The following is an 18,728-nucleotide window of genomic DNA, read 5'->3' as shown; positions in this document are numbered from 1 at the left end:
TTTCAGAGGGGCTTTCATAATTAATGGCTGCTGCTTATTTAGTGATCTCCTGACAGTTTAGATAGTTGACTGGTTTTATCTAAAGCTGGTGAAATGTAACTGCATCATGACTTACCAGTTGAGTAAGGATCATTTGAAAAGAGCTTTCAGAAATATTTGCTTGATGAAATCAGTCTGTAAAAACAAAAAAATCTATTTAATGACTTTCTTTGGATATTACAGTTTCTTCCTAACCTCAGTAACAACGTTTCTGATTTCATCTTCTTTTAGCTGTTTCCCTTAGTAGGGTAAATAGCTTTGAAATGATTGTAGCCTAAATTGGAAAATTTGAGCCGTGCCTCGTAAATGAGCTTTGTGGTGCCTGATGTTTCAGTGTTGAGGAAGACGCGAGTGCAGTGCAGTTCACTGCAATGGTTAAAAGGTGAAACTGGTTAATGGAATGATGTTATGGCACGTTGATCTGTGGAACCGGCACGCTTACAGAAACTTTGTAGTTATGTGTTAAAACTGTCTTGTACTTCGCAGCTTCTTGCAGTGATATATGGTGTTTATGCAGATTGATATTCTAAATATTAAGACTGCATACAGGACAGATATAGAGTTTTCTCCTTTCCTATCTAGAAACTGCTGCTTCTAGAAATGGATCTTGAGTTGCTGGGTTAGTTCTGAAGATTTAATAATGAGGAAAATTGAGGAGCAAAGGCGATAAATATAAAAGGAGGACAGGAGAAAGAAGCAAAAGGCTGTAGAAAAGAGAGAGATGATGCTCTACGTGGAGCATAAGAAGAGACGGTTGATGAGAAAAGCTGTGTGAAACGGGTTTGGTAGCAACAACCATACCTTCGAAATATTTTTTCTAGTTTTACAGAAATTGTGGCTTGTCCGTAATTATTTTGCTCCACTGGACTGAGAACTGGGTTGCAGCAGCTTCTGCTTTCTTTCCTTGTTTCTAATTCGGTTTCTGAATCACGTGCAGAGTAGCCTCCTCCCCACGCTCAGAGGAGAGTTCTTGGACGTTAGTAGCGCTCCAAGTTGGGTACTGATGAATTGTAGCTCCCCACTGTGCAGAAAACTAAGTTTTATTATGTTGCTCTATCAGTTACTGCAAATGTTTGAACAGATTCTCAGGACATTCTGGAATATATGGGGATGATGGTCTCATTTTGTTTCTTATCCCCCAAGTTGTCAGCAACCGTAAGGGGAAAAAAAAATCCAGTTTTATGCTATAGAATACACACATAAAGAAACGTTTGCTTTGATAACAAAGAGGCTCAGTAAGAGATGTTCTGGAAAGATTTCCTTATAGTTAGAGGAAATAATTTGATAACTTTAAAATAAACGAATACTATTGGTGTACTATTGATATGAGAATGGTATTGGTACTATTATTTACAGCTTCAGCTGAAATGGCATGATTTGTGGCTTCAGCAAGTTTTAATTAGTCTTCGGTATGTTATACCTATTGCAGTAATAAATGTTTTAGTAACAAATTTATATTGAGGAGAACTGAATTCAGCATGTGCTCGCAAAAATGAGAAAAGGAAAACTGATTTTGTGTCTGGCTGCTCTGTAGTATCTTTTGTGTTTACATCTCCTTTAGATTTGCTGTAGCTTAACATATAAAACTCCGCATTTGATTTATTAAATAAATGAGATATGGAATGTTTCTTTTGTACGTTACTTTGATGAATCCAGGTGGTGTTAGCAAAGACCAAGACTGCCTTCCCCCCTTGGTGGCAGTGGCCAACCAGTCTCTGCAGAGACTCCAAAACATACTTTAGCCATAAAACTGGAACTTGTCTTCCTTTTTAACATTGTTTAATGCTTGTGTTTTGTTTGGCTTTCCTTAGGGTTTCTTTTTTTTTCTGTAAAACTGTAAAACTTTTATTAAATCCTTATCTACAAAAACTGGTTGATGTTTTGAAGGTAAATTGAAATGGAATATATAGTGCAATAACTTTTCAACAACTTTGGGCTAAACTTTTCCAGATATAGGTGCAATATGATCACATCTGTGCTTTATTTAAAATGTAAATCTGCACTTCTCTAAGGACTGTTTATTAATGCCTTTAATGTTTATCATTGTACATGAGGAAGGTGTCTGTGTTAGAAAGATCCTTCAATGTAAATTTATTAAAGATTAGTTTACCCTGTCGTGAACAAAGTGTCCCCTAAATCCCGTTCCCTCCCATGAAAGCGTGAGAATTTCTCCACTACTTGTGGTCTGTGCAAATCATCTGCACTACAAAAGAGCCGTGTCTCATTCCATTTTAGGAATCTGGGAAGGGTAAATATTTAGAAGTGCTGGCATAACAATAGCTGAAGGAGAAGAAAATTAAAGTTTGGGATCCAGTGCTGAGGCACGTTTGGCTTAAACTGTGGATGGAAGAAAAGCTTTTTAGTAAATTGGTTAAAGGTTATGATTTTCGTGTTTGAATTAAGGAATAGAGTAAACTGAACTGTTCTATACAGAATTAACTGCATAGTTTTATGGACTAGAAGTCTTAGTTTTGAAATGGTAGCCTTTTATTTCTGATTTAAATTTTTTGCTTTTCCATCAGAATAGACTGTGCAGTTGCCCGGTTACTTTATATGGCAGGTCACAGGTACAATAATATTTCACTGAGTTGAGATTAGTAATGTTAAGTGAACAAGTCTTTTATGGAAGACTACGGCTTGTCTGAGAACTTCTTAGCTACAAAGATTAGAGGCTGTAGGATGAATATGAAGTAGAGTGAATTTAGGGCTATGGCATGGAAATTATAGAAGGATATAACAACTCCAGTGTTTAGTTTGTTAAGTATTTTTCACTATAAAAGATTTTTGCAGAACTTCTTAGTAGAGAATTTCTGGCATCTTGATTGTTTGCAACAGCTGTTAGGTATTGAAAGATTCATCTGTCTTCAGGATAATGAGAAAAATGTATTCTTTATCTTGCAAAATTCACTTAAGGTTCAGTAACTCTTCAGATATTAAAAACACAGTTTTCCTGGTATATTTCACTTTTCGTTGGAAGATTTTTGGCATTGTGTTCAAATAACTAAACGTGCCTGTTCTAAAGAACGAAGTCTGTTTCTGCCAAAATTTGCCATGTGACTTATGAGCCCCTATAAAGACCATTATTGTAAATTAAGCCGATATTTGGCTTGCGTTTATGCAGGACAAGTCCTAATAATTCCTTTTTAACTTCATTTTGAACTGTGGTGCATATTTCAGAAAGAGACTTGTATGGAGTTGGCTGGAGTAAGAAAACTGTGCTTTTGCAAAGAATTTTGATATTTTGAAATTTGATTTTTGGTGTCTGCTTTACAAATGAAAATAAAATGAGCTAGATTTCTTTATGGAAGGAAATAGAGTTTGTCTCCCGGGCGCTCGCCTGGCAGCTGTGCAGAGATAAGAAGCGTTGATGGTGTGGCCTTACCTGCTGGGTAACCTGCTGCGCGATGCCTCAGGGCTCTTTGCTCTCCCTTGGCCACCCGTCAGCTGCAGGGGTGTTCTGAAAAGGCCGGTTTCTGGTTAGTTCTGTTGGAAGGGTGTCAAACCACCACTATCATGCCTTAATAATGTGTGTTTTTAGTTACCCTTAATAGAATAGTGATTTTAGAAATTCCAGATGGTAGGTAATTCAATGCGACCCCTGACAGCGTTTGCTGAACTTCAGCTCGCCTTGATGGCTTGGGGACTAGCTGAAGTTTCTTTTCACACTAAGATTCTGCAAGGGCAGTTAGACATGTAAAACTTGGAAACTATAGCGGAATAAACGTAACAGTATTTGAAGACAGAGTAATTTAAACCACGGCATGATTTCGGTGCCTGAATTTTTTTTAGGGATTTGTCAATATTTTGGTCACCTACTCGTGCGGATTTGTTTTATCTTGAAGCTTCTTTTGAGGGAACGCCAAGCGCTTCAGTGTTTAAGCGCCTTTCTCCTCGGAGCTGGCTCTTACTAACAATACTCAATAAATTCTACAGAGTGGAACGATTCAGAGAAATTCTTACGTCGGTAAGGTCTTTCATTCAACCTTGAGCTCTTAAGAGCTAAATCCAGGGCCAGGCAAGGATTTAAGAGCGGGGTGGGGTTCCTCAGTGCCGCAGGGACCGGCCTGGCAGAGAGCAGCTTGTTTGCCTGCTTTGCTCGGAAGCGGATGTGCCACACACAACGCTCACGCCGAATCGCCCAGTTGATTAACAAAGCACTTTTCCAGCTTTCTGTATCATTGTCTGTCATTAGCTATCTCAAGTTATTGAGTGAATCGTACTATTTGTTTTTAAAAAAATCCCTTAACATATTACGTAGGAAGAGGTTGACAAAGTGAACTGTAATAGTAGTAAACTGAATTTAGACCTTGAAATTTGCACAGCGATGGTAGTTCAGTCTCCTGATCACAAATTAGTATCAGTCTACTTTAGATTCAGGATCTGTATGACAGCTGTTGAATTTTCCTCACAGTATTTAAGAGAACTTGTGGCCAGGGTCAGTGGGTCGGTATTCTTTACTTAATAACTTTTTACTGGCCAAATAAATCATAGCAGAGCACAGTTTAAAATTTACTTAAGGGTTGTGGAACCATCTAAACTTTAGTACGTTAACGTTCAATAATAATGAACATGGCTCAGTTGTTACAGTGGGGTGACGCTCATTTTAATGTGAGATTTACCATGCCCACTTCGTGGAGCGTAGCATTTCTTCCCTAGTAATTCAGCTGTCGCACCATTTTAACAGTCAGTACCTTGTGAACCCCTAGAATTAAGGATCGTTATTTTATCCTTTTTAAAAGTGGAGATTACAGACTGCTTTTAGCTAGTGTAAAGCATGATTACTTCTAAAAATTCTTGAAGTAGCACCTGACAAAGGATATCAAAACCGAAAAGGGATGAAGGTACTGAAAGAGCTTACGTAGGTGGGAAAGTGGATCTCGATAGAAGCAAATGTAACGCTCCAATAGCTCCAAGCAGCAAGGTATATTGAGGTGTTATAGAGCAGAAATTGTACCTGGTGCTGTTTCTACCTCCGTCCAGTGTCCCCATTCCATTGCAGGAGCAGCACCGCGTCGCTGAACACCTTGCAATGCTTTGCTGTAGCTCCTGGACAACAGTGCAAGGACTCCAAGAAAAGGAAGACTTGTATTCTAGGCCGTACTCAGTCTGGAGGATTGTAAACATGCATTTCTCACCACGTCGCAGAGTCTTAGCTACCAAGCTGTTGATTAGATTGAGTTCAAGGGCATCCTTTGTGCATCCAGGAATGCAAACTTAACAGGACCAGAGTGAGGGAGAGCGCAAGCAAGAGAAGCAGGACTTTGTAATCCAGTGATGAGGTCACTTACCTGGGAGGGAGGAAACACGGGCTGTACGTTGAGGAGCGTGTATGTATGTTACAGGAAACAGTGCACAGAATTTACTGGCAATCTTGGAAGTATAAACAGAACAAAGCATAGCCTGTAGAGTGATGGATTGAACAGACTTTGTCTTAGGTCTTAGTAATTAATTGTGCAAAGCTTTAAAATGGCAGTCATAAACACAAAATGGTAAGTAAGATACTGTACATGTAATTGCCTTTCCACCGACCCCCCCCAAAGATTCAGATTATTGGTATTTGCAAAATTGATTCATTTCATAATTTCCTAACAGGGAATATCCCATAGTGAAAGTAATTTTTATTTAAATGCTGCAAGTTCATAGCTTGTTTTCTTGGAGAAATGATTCTTAATTTGTTTTATAGTTTTAAGAGAGAAATGAGTGCATTGAAAATCAATACAAATTCTTCATCCACATCTGTGGATATAAAAGGTTGATGTAATAGTGGAGCATGCCAGCACTCATGTATTTCTCAGTTTATAACTTTGAAGTGAAGAAAGCAAAAATGTATTGTACTTCACCACATGACTGAATTAGTGTGTTAAACAATTTTTAATTCTGTTTACCTGTAATTTTGATAATTTCAAAAACTCATTTGTTATTAGCTAAATTTACAATGGCAGTTTTAGGTTTCTAGGAAGTGTTAGTGACCTCTGTAAAGAGGTAATTCAGTGAACCTGTCACTAATAATTTCATTCTGCAGCTAATAGTAATGGGTTTAATCCAGAAATTATGAGCTGGGCCCCCTTCCCTGAGGGAAGTATTTCTTTCCATCTTTGAATGTGAGGGGGGGTGAGCACAGTAAACTTAACAACAGCTAGCTGTTCTTATATTTTTGAAGTGTATGACACTTTTTCTAGGTGCTGTACAGAACTCAGTAATATGCAATGCAGAGCAGTTTTTCTTGAATTACCTCCCTCTGAATTAAAACTCAAGTGCCATATTTTCCGACCATGTCATTTTCATTGAATACAGCTTTACATGTTGTCTCTTTCCCGTGTTCGTCTGACACCTTGCAGACTGGCTCATCCTGTGAACAGAAGGATGACCATATTCATGCTCTGGCTGAAGAGCAGTGATGCTTCTGGTTGGTGTTTACGGTCACAACGCAGGTAGCAGAACAATGCAGCATTTGTGAAGACTGTCATGCAAGGCAGTCATGCTGCTGAAGTGTTTTAAATGTCTCTCTCTTAAAGCAAAAATGCAGTCATTCGACGAGAAAGTATAAAATGCAAACCTAGGAAAATACCCTTCTGTGGCTTTACAAATAGTGCTCAACTATTTTTAGTATTTAATTAGCATGCTGATAATTTAGTTCCTACCTGTCTTGTCCTAGTGAAAGAAATTCCAGTGTGTAGGGGACTGGCATTTCAATTTGCAAGCATTTGAAACCCAGCCGCTCATTTTTTGGCTTGTTATTTTGTGAGAATTCAAAATTGGTTCAGCAATAACTTTTTCATAAGAAAATTTAAAACCAGAAAATATGCAACTTTCGCACATTTATCCTTTCTGTTTGCAGTTTAACTCTTAGAATTGTATTCTGTGCGTTACATGCTTTTTCTTGAGCAAAATTTTTAAAAAGTTTTCATTTAGTGCTCGTTTGTCAACTCTAAAAGCTGTTGCTTTTGCATTGTATACTATAATCTATTTATACACATCATATACATAGATACTTTTAAGTGGGGCTAAATCATCAGTGTGACAGAAAGAAGCACTTCACTCCTTGCTAGTTATTCTTGCCTGTCTTGGTCCCCTTCCTTATGCCAGCAAACATGCACGTGCAGCAGACAAGTGGTGAACTGAATTTGGAAAATTTATTGGGATTAAAGCTAATTTATGAAGAGGAAGTGCAGGGGAGGGGGGTCATAGCACGTGTTAGTATGATAGCCGCTTGCCTTTTAAAATTATCGCCTAGCTTTAAAATTGCTTGTCCTCTGACCTGCGTATGAGCATGGCAGGTCCCTTTCCTTTCCTCCCTGCTCCCATTGCCCTTGCAACGCGCCCTGTTTGCTCTCACCCTTCTCTTATCGTAGGCCAGCAACCAAGGGGCCGTGCGCCCAGGGTCGCCTCTTTGCACTCGCCATCCGCAAATACCGCTAGTCCTGCCCTCCGTCTCACACTCGCTTGTACTGCGAAGCCAGGGAGAGCATTGATGTCTTTTCTAATACTTGGCAGTGGCTCTGCGTGCATTTGTCTTTGAGCTCAGTGGTCAGATCCACATGATTTCGCTTTGTTCTCTGTGAGAAAGAGTAGTCGGATACGTGATTCAAGCGTGAAGAGCAGAAGTTGACTGGGATGCTTTCCTCAAGGTTAGATGTTTTTTTCCTCTCTTTCTCTAACGAAAACCCTTTGGGAAAAATAATTGTTGCTGTTTGAGTAGAAATTTATTGTGTATATGTTTGGTGCGTATGGAAAAAATTTGGGCCCCAAAGTTGGGCCACTTTTCACAGTTTGTAAAAATTCCTAGTAGCTTGAAGCATAAGTTGTTTTGGAAAGGATATAATACGCAAAGTTGAATATCTTCTGACAACCCAAGCAGTCTTTTTGCTGCTCTTCTGTTGCTCTCAATAGCTAATTGGCAATGTTTTTCTTGCTGAGAAAGTCAGTATCTTATTTGTATATTGCTCATATTATAATAGTATCTGACTGATGTAAGTTAAGTGCTATAGACTAAACAAGGCTGTTTTGTTAAATAAGATTTAAAATTGTAAAAGCAATATGTAGGTTTTAATGTTTGAACCCTGCAGCAAAGGTTCAACAGCTTGGTAGTAAACCAGTTTCTTAGCTTTATTAAAATTAGCAATGTCCATGCCCTGGAACAAGTACACCGTCCAAATTAAGGGAGCTGGAAGGGAGAGAGTTGCAAAGGGACCAAATTTTCCTTCCAGCCATGGACCTGCTTTGCAGCTGCTGCTGCCGCAGGGCTGCCAGCGCTCCTCAGCAGCTGCTTCGGGTTGTATCTGAGACAGAGGTGGTTTACGGTTGGTGACTTTGTACAGGTGTGGTACTGCTGGCATATACCCAGTCACTCTTGTTTGCAGGGTTATTTTAAAAAAAAAAAAAAAAAAAAAAAGCTCTCCACAGTTTTATTCAACTTAACCAAAAGTTATCAATCTTTGCTTAATTCCCATAGCCTGGTTTCCTTTGCAGAAGACCAGTATCAGTCCTGCTGTTTCAGAGCCCTGGAGTACTTCATGGTTCTCAAATTCTGCATATTGAAAGAAACTGAACTCCTAAACACATCTCAGCAGCTAATCCAGTTCAAATGCCTTATTTCTTATGTGGAGAGAGTTGATCGGATACTACATTTCATATAACCGGTAGAGAATCCTGTTCTGAATTACCTCCTAGAAGCAGAGAAAGCACAGCCCATGTAAAATGGGTAGCCTCTATTAACTGCAGAAAGCAGTATTGTCCAACTGCATCGCAGACACTATAGTTGAAGCAATCTAATTCAGGTCTGATCTTGAATTCAGTCTTTACCCAGCTGTCCAACTGTGCTTACTTGAACGCAGACCAAAAGATTTGGGAGGCCTTAAGGACATCATTCTTAGACACCTAGTCAATGTTGGAAATTTTCAGTGTAAGAAGAACTGGGTTTGTTAAATGGACCTCACGCAAAGAAATAGTTTTTTGCATTTGTAATACAATTGTAACACAATTTCTATATACCTTCTACTTTTCCAAAGGCATTCTGATTTGAGTATTGACCAGGTCAGTGTCAAATGGCACAGTTTTGTGCTAACAAGAATATAGCTCAGAGCCCTGTGGCTCCAGGGAATCCATGTGCGATGCAGAAAACACTACATCAAGTTTTTAAGAAGGAACACCTCAGTATCCCTAGCCATAATAAAAAAGGAATAGAGACAGCATTAGAAAGACTTGTCTCAAGGTTTTAGACTTAGAATAGCAAATTAAAGCTATGTATTTCAAACTCACTTTAGTGAGCTGCTTTTGAAATGATGTGACTTAGTGTGATAGGCAGTAACTGTAGTTTAGTCTAGGCAGTGTGAAATCAGAGAGTCCCAGAGAAATTTGACATCTCCTCCTAAAGGTAGGAAAGTTAGTGTTGTGAAAGGTCTCGTTCTTGATTTATCGGAATGCAAGAGAAATTCCCAGGCTCACATCTGTTTGCTAAGAGGCAGCTAGAAAAGATTGACTTTGCATTGCGTGAGCTGTGTTTGGGTAACCTTCTGAAAGGCAAGCAGTCTAGTGAGCAAACATTTAAGTTTGCGCTCAAATAACGTTTTCTCTTGCCTTGTCTGTCAGGCCTTCATTAGTGTGTCAGTAAAGCTCACATCAAATAAAACCTTCTCTGTGGGCTCTAGCAATGTCCGTTTACTCAAAACACTTGGAGCTTTTTTTCTGAAGGAGAAAAGAACGTGGGTGCTTGTTTCCCTTCCCTAATGAGGAAAGGTGAAGGTAGGCTGTGGGCTGGGCAGCACAGCGGCGGGGAGCGCGTTCCTGTATTACTTGAAGGTTTAGGCAGTTGTTTTTTGAAAACGCTTTAGAAAAATGAATAATTAGAGAAGCTGGTGGGGTTTTTGTCGTGTTATTTTTACTAAGCCAGTGAGCAGCGTACTGGGTTGAAGTCTGAACTCTTCATCCAGTGGAAGAAATGTTTGAGCGCTATAATCATTGCCTCATTTACTCTTAATTAAATAACAAGAGTCTTCTCTTTCCTTTAGCTGTGAAAGGAAATAAAGTGATTAATTTTCTAACTTCTGCAAGAGTTGTATTTAGAAATTATCAATAGTTTTGCGACTGCAGTAAATAGTGTTGTTACGTTTTTACTTTCCCTGAGCTTAAGGACAACATACCAGTCCCTGTGCTCTTAAAAGTACTTGATATCTCAGTTTTTTTTTTAAAAATCCTGTAACTTTCAAGAGTTTGCTGTTTCCTGAGCTGGGAATGTGATTCTGAAGTGCCTTTCTTTTGATTTTAGTTAAAATAGAAATAATGGTGGTTGTATTTTATGGACTCTTGCTGTACAGGTTTCCCCAAATAATGAGAAAAAGGCCATTTTCTGTTGTTTCGTTGATTATAAATAAAAGGTAATATTAATACAGTAACTACTATGGTGATATCGCAAAAGTGCGTTTTCCCCTGTCGTTTGGAAGAATTTATACTGCAGCAGTCGCTTTCACTGTAACATCAGGATGGCAGTTGTAATTCAAATAGCGGTGTTGTACGAGTGATGGAATTATTGCTTTTGACATCATTTGCTTACTTTATGGTCAGATAAAGCGTTCTGTTAGTTTTTCCCTCCGTGGTCAGTCTGGGCTGCTTTACAAGTGACATTCTGCATGTGTGCACTTACATAACATTCGTACGTAAGTATAGTTAGTTCGTAGTGGAAAAGGTACACCTGTGAGAGAGGAGGCGTGAATGAGAAAATGTAACTGTGTGTAAATCTGTTTATGCAGCTGCATTTCAATGTAATTTATTATTGGAGCTCTCTATTTACAGAACAAGGCTATGTGTTACAACTGAAGACAGGCTATTAAAAATCGCTTCGAAACGCTGAGCAATAGATAAATAAAAAGTACAGCTCTTCAGTTCTGCTTTCAGATTGATCCATGCTTTGAACAAGATTTCTTCATATTGGTATTTGAAAACTATTTCAGTTGCTAATAAAACTTTATCCTACTAGCTTCTCCTCATTAAAGCATTTCTGCAGAGGAGAGTATCACACTTATTCTTTGCTGTTTTTCGTGATTAATGTACAACTTTGGGTTTTTATTTCTGGTACGATAGATAATGGCTTCCATGCTCATGTGTATATGGGGAAATTTTTTAAACTTGCTAGCTTTTCTAAGATTTTGTATGATGTCAGACTTCAGTTATTGTGGAGCCCAATTATAATAACTACTTCAATTCAGCATAAATATGGTGATTTAGGAATGTGCTCAGTAGAAGATTTCTCTCTACTGGATTTTTACTGAAAACTCATTAAATCGACGTTAGCATTTCTATCCTGTAAGTAGATAAAACAAGGCAGTTTTACGTTTCATAAAGCACAACCTTAACATGACCTGGTTTGTGATAAAATTCAGGATCTCAGTGAAAAATGTTGGAGAAATCCTCCTGGAGGGTCTTGTTTCAGTTGGAAAAAGACAGACTGGAAAATGTCGCTATCATATTTTGAGAACTTTATAACAAAATAAATAACAGAAGCAGTTCTGCATCCTGCTGTGTTTGTTTGCAGTATTGTACCGATCTAGCTTTTATTTGCACTAGAGATTGAGAAGGAATTGTTCTAGATACTTTACGGGCAGTGAAGGACTTTGCCCCCTGAAGTTCAGTTCTGTGCTTTGGCTTTCAGCATTATTTAAGACTATGTGACCTTAAACATCCAATTTCCAGAATATTAAAAGAATGTGTTGGTATCAAACTGTTTCATAGAATGTGGTGTGTAAAGTTTAAATTTTCTAATTACAAGCCAGAAGTCTTTTGTTTATCTAAAAAACAAATAGAGTGTGAACAGCAATGACGTGTAGCATTTCCCCCATCACTAGTGCTGGCAAGCCTGCTTTGCAGGGCTTAGAAGATTTTTCACCCTCCACACTGTTCATCCTCTGCCTTTCTTGAGGATATCAATTATAAAAGATTTTTGTGATGAAGTCTGGATGAATGGGAGCTGGAGAAGGGCAGCCAATTTGCTTCACGTAATCTATTGATCAGAAGATAATATTTCATCCTTATGGAGTCAGCAGTCTGCAAGTGGAAGGCTCAGTACTCAATAAGGCTTCAGCTGTAGGGATATGGTGATACTAAATCAGTTTTGCTTGTCAACCTATGTTTACATTAAAGTTTGGGCGTCTCCTCCCCTCCAAGCAAAAAAAAAAAAATTTAGAATACCAATGCAAGGGGCTGCGACTTCTTACATTTACGTTTAGCACCTTGTATTCTATCCACAGTTCTGTAGATAGATAGGAATTTTCATAATTCAGTGTAGGTGTAATAAAATATTTGTAGAGTGCACTGACAGTGCATTCTGTCATTTTAACCTCTGATTATTTCTGTTCCATATTCACTTGTTCTCCTTAAGTCATTAGCAATCCAGCACAATTTTTACAGAGTCCATGATCCCTTCTGTCTGGACTTCAGGTATTTCAAAGTATTCTGAGAGTTTCCCTGAGCACTTGCACAGTCCTTCAGCTTCACTTTATGCCCAGAACACCTCAAGAGGCCACCGGCTCTCCTATTTCTGTCCAACACTATCAGAGTCCTTCAGCGTCTTTCTTCTGTGTATCTCTCTCCCTTGAAAGGACACTGCGGTGACAAGAAGTATCTGTGATTAATGCCATGTTAAGTTCAGAGAGGCATGAGAAGGCATCCAGCCAAGTAAAGGTACAGGGAATAGCTGCACTATACTGTTGGAAAGGTAGCTCAGTAGTGACTCTTGATAATGGGCAGCCAAAATTAGCAGAAATGGGTATTGCTTGATGGCAGTGCTTGGTGATTCTTCAGTTTGGGAGAGGCCATAAAGAATCATGACCAAGAATGGCAGCTGTTCGTATCATGTTTGGTCAAACTTCACGTATGACAACACAGTTAATCGACATGAAAGTGATCAGTGTCAGCCATACCTTGTAAATACATATATCAGCCATAATGTATCTTAAACTCATCTTTTTATATGTATTATACAAACTGTGAATCATTTGAACCTCTATTAGGGTTGTCATGATAATTGCATTTTTTTCCTAAAGCATATGCTTAGAATTCTGGGAACTGCATTAAATTTTATCCTGTTCGTTGTCTCTTTAATGCATAGTTAAATTTGCAGAATTCATTTTATTTATTACAGAAATTCTATCACTTGTATATTGATAGATTGGCAGAACTTCCTGCTGGATCCCGGAGGATTGTATTGGCTTAAGACTGAATTAGTAGTGGAGACATAATGCAGATTCTCTGCGTATATGTATTTTTAGGTAGTGGATAGAACAGTGTTACGCAGTCGTCCTCTCTAGGCCTCCGCAGATCAAATCTGACATCCCTAATCTCTGTGGTTTATCGGTCTAAATTCTTCCATCCTCTCCCACCTTCCCTCCTCAGTTTTCTTGTACCTGTACACCACATGGTGCGGAGCTCAGTTGTGTTTCCTTATCATCCATTTACAAATGATGAAGTCAGCATTTGTCTGATACCACGAGAGATGAACTGCGCAATAAATAGCAACATTAAAAGCTGAATGTAGTACAGAAGTGGAAGTTAAAGGGTGTGCGATGGAGATATCAAAACCAGGAGTGTGCTAAGGGGGCATTAGACACTTAAAGCTCTGTGGGGATAGAGCATAGTGTGTGGGTAAAAGTTGCTTCTTGCAGCTGCTCGTGGTGCTGAGTTTGCTTTTCAGATACCGTGAAGCCAGTCATTGACTCAAAGTCTCTATTTCAAATATATGATACAGTATTTAAATCCAATTTGCACAGGAAATATTTTATTAACCATAACCTATGAATGTACATTATACTTGCGTTTTACTATCGTCCTTGGGAACAGAGTAGCTCCACTAAGTTGATGAGCCAAGATATAGTAACACTATTCTGAGCAGTACATATAATGTTGAGAGCTTTAATAGATTAACTCATCCTTTAGATTTTTATAGTACTTTTCCCTCCCAGATATCAAGGCATTGAACGAATATTAATGTGATTTTCATAACTTCCTGGAGGTGGTTAGCAAATATAAGTGATATGGTATCAGTGGTGAACTGCTATACAGTAATATTTACGTATTTTAAGAAAGAATACTTTTATTCGTATCAGTTTTTTCAAAAGTATGTAGAATAAGGCTTCCTGATTTCTGAAGAGTATCTTTGAGATTCTTCTTGAAACAGTTTTAAGGATGTATTTCAGATATTGAAAAGTGAATGCCTTGCTGCATGCATGCACTTTGCAGAATGTGCTGTTCTCCAAGGTGATTGCATAAACAGGCTGTTCCTAGGTGGGGAGTACTTTGCTCAAGATAGAGCTTCTGTCTGTAATTGTTAATCAGACTGTATTCTTACTTCCATTTGGAGTTACGGTTTAAAGCTATCTAATCGTAGTGCTGATATTTTGTTTGATAAATACACCTGAGTCCTTGCGTAAGAACTGTCCTGGATCATTAGCGTTGAACGGCTCTACGCTGGTGGAAAATAAGTTTTCTATTAGGAAATCCATTGATGTTAGAAAAATTGTGTGCTAGATCTGATGCTGATGGTGTGTGGGGGAGGTGGAGGAAAGGCAGCTGATGGCAGTGAAATTCTCCAGTGGAAGCTAAGTGAAAAAGGCAAGAACCACTGGTTTAAAAAACAACTACAACAAAAGGGTTTGGCTTAGAAGTGGGGAAGAAGAGCGGTGGAACAAGGGTCTTCCACCACTTGTTGAAGACCAGAACCAGTGAGCAGGAAGAGCTGCCTTGCATAAGAACTTGGACCATTAGGACTTGTCAGTCCGAGGTCACACTGAGGAAAATTGAGCTCCAGTATTTATTTTGGTAAGATTTTTTTTCACTTTAAAAAGAGCTTACTTGCTTTTCAAAGAGTGAAGATGCTTGCGGAGGAGGAATTCCTTTTACAACTATATTCTTTGCTTCACCAGCTCAGCTTGACCCTGAAATGAGAGCCCCTGGACTGAAGTAGAGGGGGAAGAGATTGCTTCTAAAAGCAAGCCAGTCTCTGGAGGTTTGTGACTTGCTTTGGAGTAGCAGGAGATTGGATTATAAGATCTAGCTGCCCCAGGAGGATGTCAGTTTTGAGACATCCTGAGCTGAGGAAACGGCAGGAGTCATCTCGCAGAACTACGAGGCGTTGGAAGCATGTGAGGTTCGGTAGTTAGAACGAGTATGCGCCTGTGGAGCAGGTTGAGACCAGCTCGTGGCATTTCCTATAGGAATACTGAAAAAAAATTCCTCAAGATGTTGCTCTGCAAAGTACAGTGTCCTCTACCCTAACGGGTACAGAGCCTTTCTGAACGAGGCGTGCTTCTTTACGTTTGTCATCCTAGAACTGAGGGTTTAAAAATCCCCCACGCTTGTCAGTCTCTGTTTTTATATTTTGATTTTCAGGTGGACAAACTGTCTTCTCTGCTCATGGAGATAGCAGCTTTTTGCATTAATAGTCTGTAATAATTCTTACGGTTTTATTCATAGCGTCTTCAGAAAATGGATCCAGGTATGTGGAGCTGTTCGATTTTGGGCTAACAGGTCCTTAAGTACTCCGAAGGAAGTTTGAGAAAGGGTGTTTTAGGCACAGATATCTTAAAATCCGGTGGGGGGGAAAAGCCCTGTTTTTCCAAATCGTCGTCGTTGTTGTTGTTGTGTATAAGCTTAAGAGATTCTGCAGCCCGTGCAGAGAGATTTTTATGAGAAATGCCTTACAACAAAACTATGAAATCAGGTGTTGGGGGCGGGGGGGGGAGGATGACACAGACGTGTTGTTAGGAACTAATGAAGGCTGAAGTGAGTTTAAAAAACATTTCAAATTATACCCAGTGCTATTTTCAGCGTCCCATTTTCCCCAGATACCCCTCTCAGAAAACAAATGAGTGCCCTTTACTTTTTTTTGGCACGCTCGTTTGACTTGCACTGTCCCTTTCGGTGTAAACACATGTTCTGAAGACTAGGTAGAAAAACAGGAATACCCACGGGGATCAGAAAGGTAACACTCACAATAGGTCTAAGCAGGCGAAGGCGAAGCTAAGAATATGGCTTTAATCTCCCAATCAACTTGAATCAAGAAGATCAAAGCAAGTTACAACCGGCAGCAGGGCTTGGTTTGAACGCTCCTGTAGAAGCAGGAAAAAAAGGGCCAGAAATTACATGTCACCTTCACATCCTGGCTCGCTGACCCGGCGCCGAGATCAAGCCCTCGCCCTGCCCGCTCTTGTCATTAAGCCGCCGCGGCAGCCCTGCGGGAGCGGGGCCCCGACCCCGGCCCGCGCCCTGCCGCCTCTTGGGCGCCGCAGGGTGAGCAGCGCCCGGGACCGGCCGCGCTGCCGGGCGGTCGCGTCAAGAGGCTCCTCCGCCGTGGGACGTCCCTTGCTCGAGGGACAGCACTTCTTTCTGTGACTGTTGAATCTTTATTTTTTATTTTTTTGGTGGATTTGTGTCTGGTAAGTATTTAGAAGTAATTTCTGTTACGGCGTTTAAAATCTAGCCGTGCTTTTCCGCAGCCTATCTTAGGCCAGGGCTGAAACAACTTGCTCTTTCAGAAAGCCTTGCAATGTAGACTTAACTAAGACTATTGTGTATGTTCCGTTTATTTACACTGAAACGCTACTTTGTAACATAAGTAGGCTCCTTTGCTTGTAAAAGGCTGCAGCTGGATATTGCAGTGTCGGAGAGCTCAGAACAGAGCTGTGTTAAAGCTTAAGAGCCTCGTGAGAAAGAAAAACAACCCCCCGATGTTAAAATCTAATTAAGCGAATACCCTTTTACAAAGATGGTATATGCGTTTTCTCATTTGCACTTCGTAGGGCAGCCCAGCAGACATGACACTTATTTAAAAAAAAAAAAAAAAAAAAAAAGGTGCAGTCGTGCAGCTCAGAAGTGAAGTGAAAAACCGCGTCTGGAGCGTGGCGCTTCCGAAGCAGACGCCTGTTAAAAGCCGCCCTGCGCTGCGCTGCGCGCTCGGAGGGCGCACGGCGAGCGCCCTGCCTCCAGCGCAGAGGCCTCGCAGCTGCCGCCTACCCGCTCGACGCGCGTGGGCATTCTTGTTTCGCGTTTTGCTGGTCTAATATGCAGTCATTGCAGCACGATGTTAGCGCTTATGTTAAAATACGAGGAAAGTGGTGTCATTAGCAACAGATCCTTCGAAGATTTTTCAAGTATTGCTTTCAAATTTGAACTGAAAACATTTTTTTTTTCCCCAGGCAGTTGGTTCAGAAGGTTCTTACCCCATTACGTAACAATAATGTAATCAGGATGATGGCAGGCATAGGTGTAGGTATATCCTAAAAGAGTGTTTCTTTTTGTGTATTTTTGCAGCTATGTTAGTTTAAATGTTGTTCCGGTGGCATGATGAACTTGAAAATGTGTGGAATTTTCAATACAAGTAACTCCTTTTACATGTAGAAAAGAGATGTGTTTTGTTTTTCCCTGTCTGTGTAAGCAGGATTAGAGCTATTTTGGAGCAGAATATTTGCAATTACGAAAACTTAAATGTCTTTCATGTGGTAATGGAAAGTCAGTGAGTTGTGTAAATAAGATTTAGTGTGATGGCAGTGTCCCAGTTGTAAGCAATGTTTGGCTTTTTTTACAGCTTTACATGCTTTTAAACTGTACTGAGGTGGTCCTACTTTCCAAAGCTATGTACATTTTTTCTTGAAGTAGTATATTTTGTTTTCATCACACTTGTTTGTAGTTGTATCTCTTCGCCAAACTGTGAGTATCTGAAGATTTCTTCTGATTTTCTTAGTATGTTATGTCAACCCTTTTCCCTATGTATATACTTTAAAAAAAACCCCACAACTATAGAAAGAAGTAACAACAAGGAGCCATGAAAATTATCTTTCAGATTTTTTTTTTTACGATCGTACAATTTTATAAAATTATCCTTGCTGCGAGTTCTGACTTTAAAAGGACTTTGTAGTCAAAGTGCTGCAATTATGTCTGTAGCCAAAGCATTGCAAACGGTTTCTGCAAGGGGTCTGCTGTGTTTTGTTGTTTGTGCCAGGAACGGTAATTTTAGCTTAAGGGCAACCTATATTTATTAAGTTCTTGAAAATCCTGTCCTCCTCACCCTGTACAGTTCTTTTCCAGTTTGTGCTCCCTCACCCCGCAGCTGCTGATGGTGGGTCATTTTCTGTGCCAGCTTGGCCACACTGATTCGCTGGTGCCCGTGGGCAGCATGAGCTGCGGTCCTGGCACGGTGACATCTGGAAACTCCCTGTCACAGGAACTGCAATTGCCGAGGCAGCCTGCAACGCAGGAAATGAAATCATGGAGTCTCAGGTTCGGGATGGGGCAGCTCCGAACCGTATCGAGCTGTTGAGAGCGATGGAAGAATTAACTTTTTTTTGAGACGCTGCGTACAAAACGGAGGAGGGGAGCGAGTTAGGAAGCAGAAGAGATCTGCAGACTAAAAGTCTTCTCACTACTACAGCGTGGTGAAAGCACTTAGTTTGCTGAAAATGCACTTGTTAACAGCGAGACATTCATTGAGAAAATCTGTATTTACAGACTATTCAGAAAATAAACTGTTATAATCACGTTTCTTAAAAAGGTGGACTATGCGGTATCAATCCTTACAGTGAAGCGGCTGCATTAGTAAGTCTGTCATGTAAACTTGTGGTGCTAATGAAATAAAAATTGGAGAGTTTTAAGGTAAAATATATATATTTTTAAATATACTACTGAACTAGACAAGTGCAAATCGGGGT

The 18,728-nt window shown here is 39.8% G+C and overlaps 1 protein-coding gene across 6 annotated transcripts in view; it reads left to right on the top strand.

The window, feature by feature from the left end:
* Positions 1-18,728, top strand: part of DISP1 (dispatched RND transporter family member 1) — a 93,145-nt gene that overhangs the window by 33,575 nt on the left and 40,842 nt on the right. The window contains exon 1 of one of the 6 annotated variants that reach the window (XM_068940217.1): positions 9,762-9,780. The exons of the other annotated variants lie outside the window; for them this stretch is intronic. The gene's annotated coding sequence lies outside the window, so the exon portion shown is untranslated. Of the gene's footprint in view, positions 1-9,761; positions 9,781-18,728 lie in introns of those variants that run through there. 6 annotated transcript variants of the gene reach the window in all.

This window comes from Struthio camelus, chromosome 3, assembly GCF_040807025.1.
Source record: "Struthio camelus isolate bStrCam1 chromosome 3, bStrCam1.hap1, whole genome shotgun sequence".
In the NCBI taxonomy this organism is placed as follows: domain Eukaryota; kingdom Metazoa; phylum Chordata; class Aves; order Struthioniformes; family Struthionidae; genus Struthio; species Struthio camelus.
The sequence above is the reverse complement of the archived record's forward strand: the minus strand, read 5'-3'. Positions and strand labels throughout refer to the sequence as shown.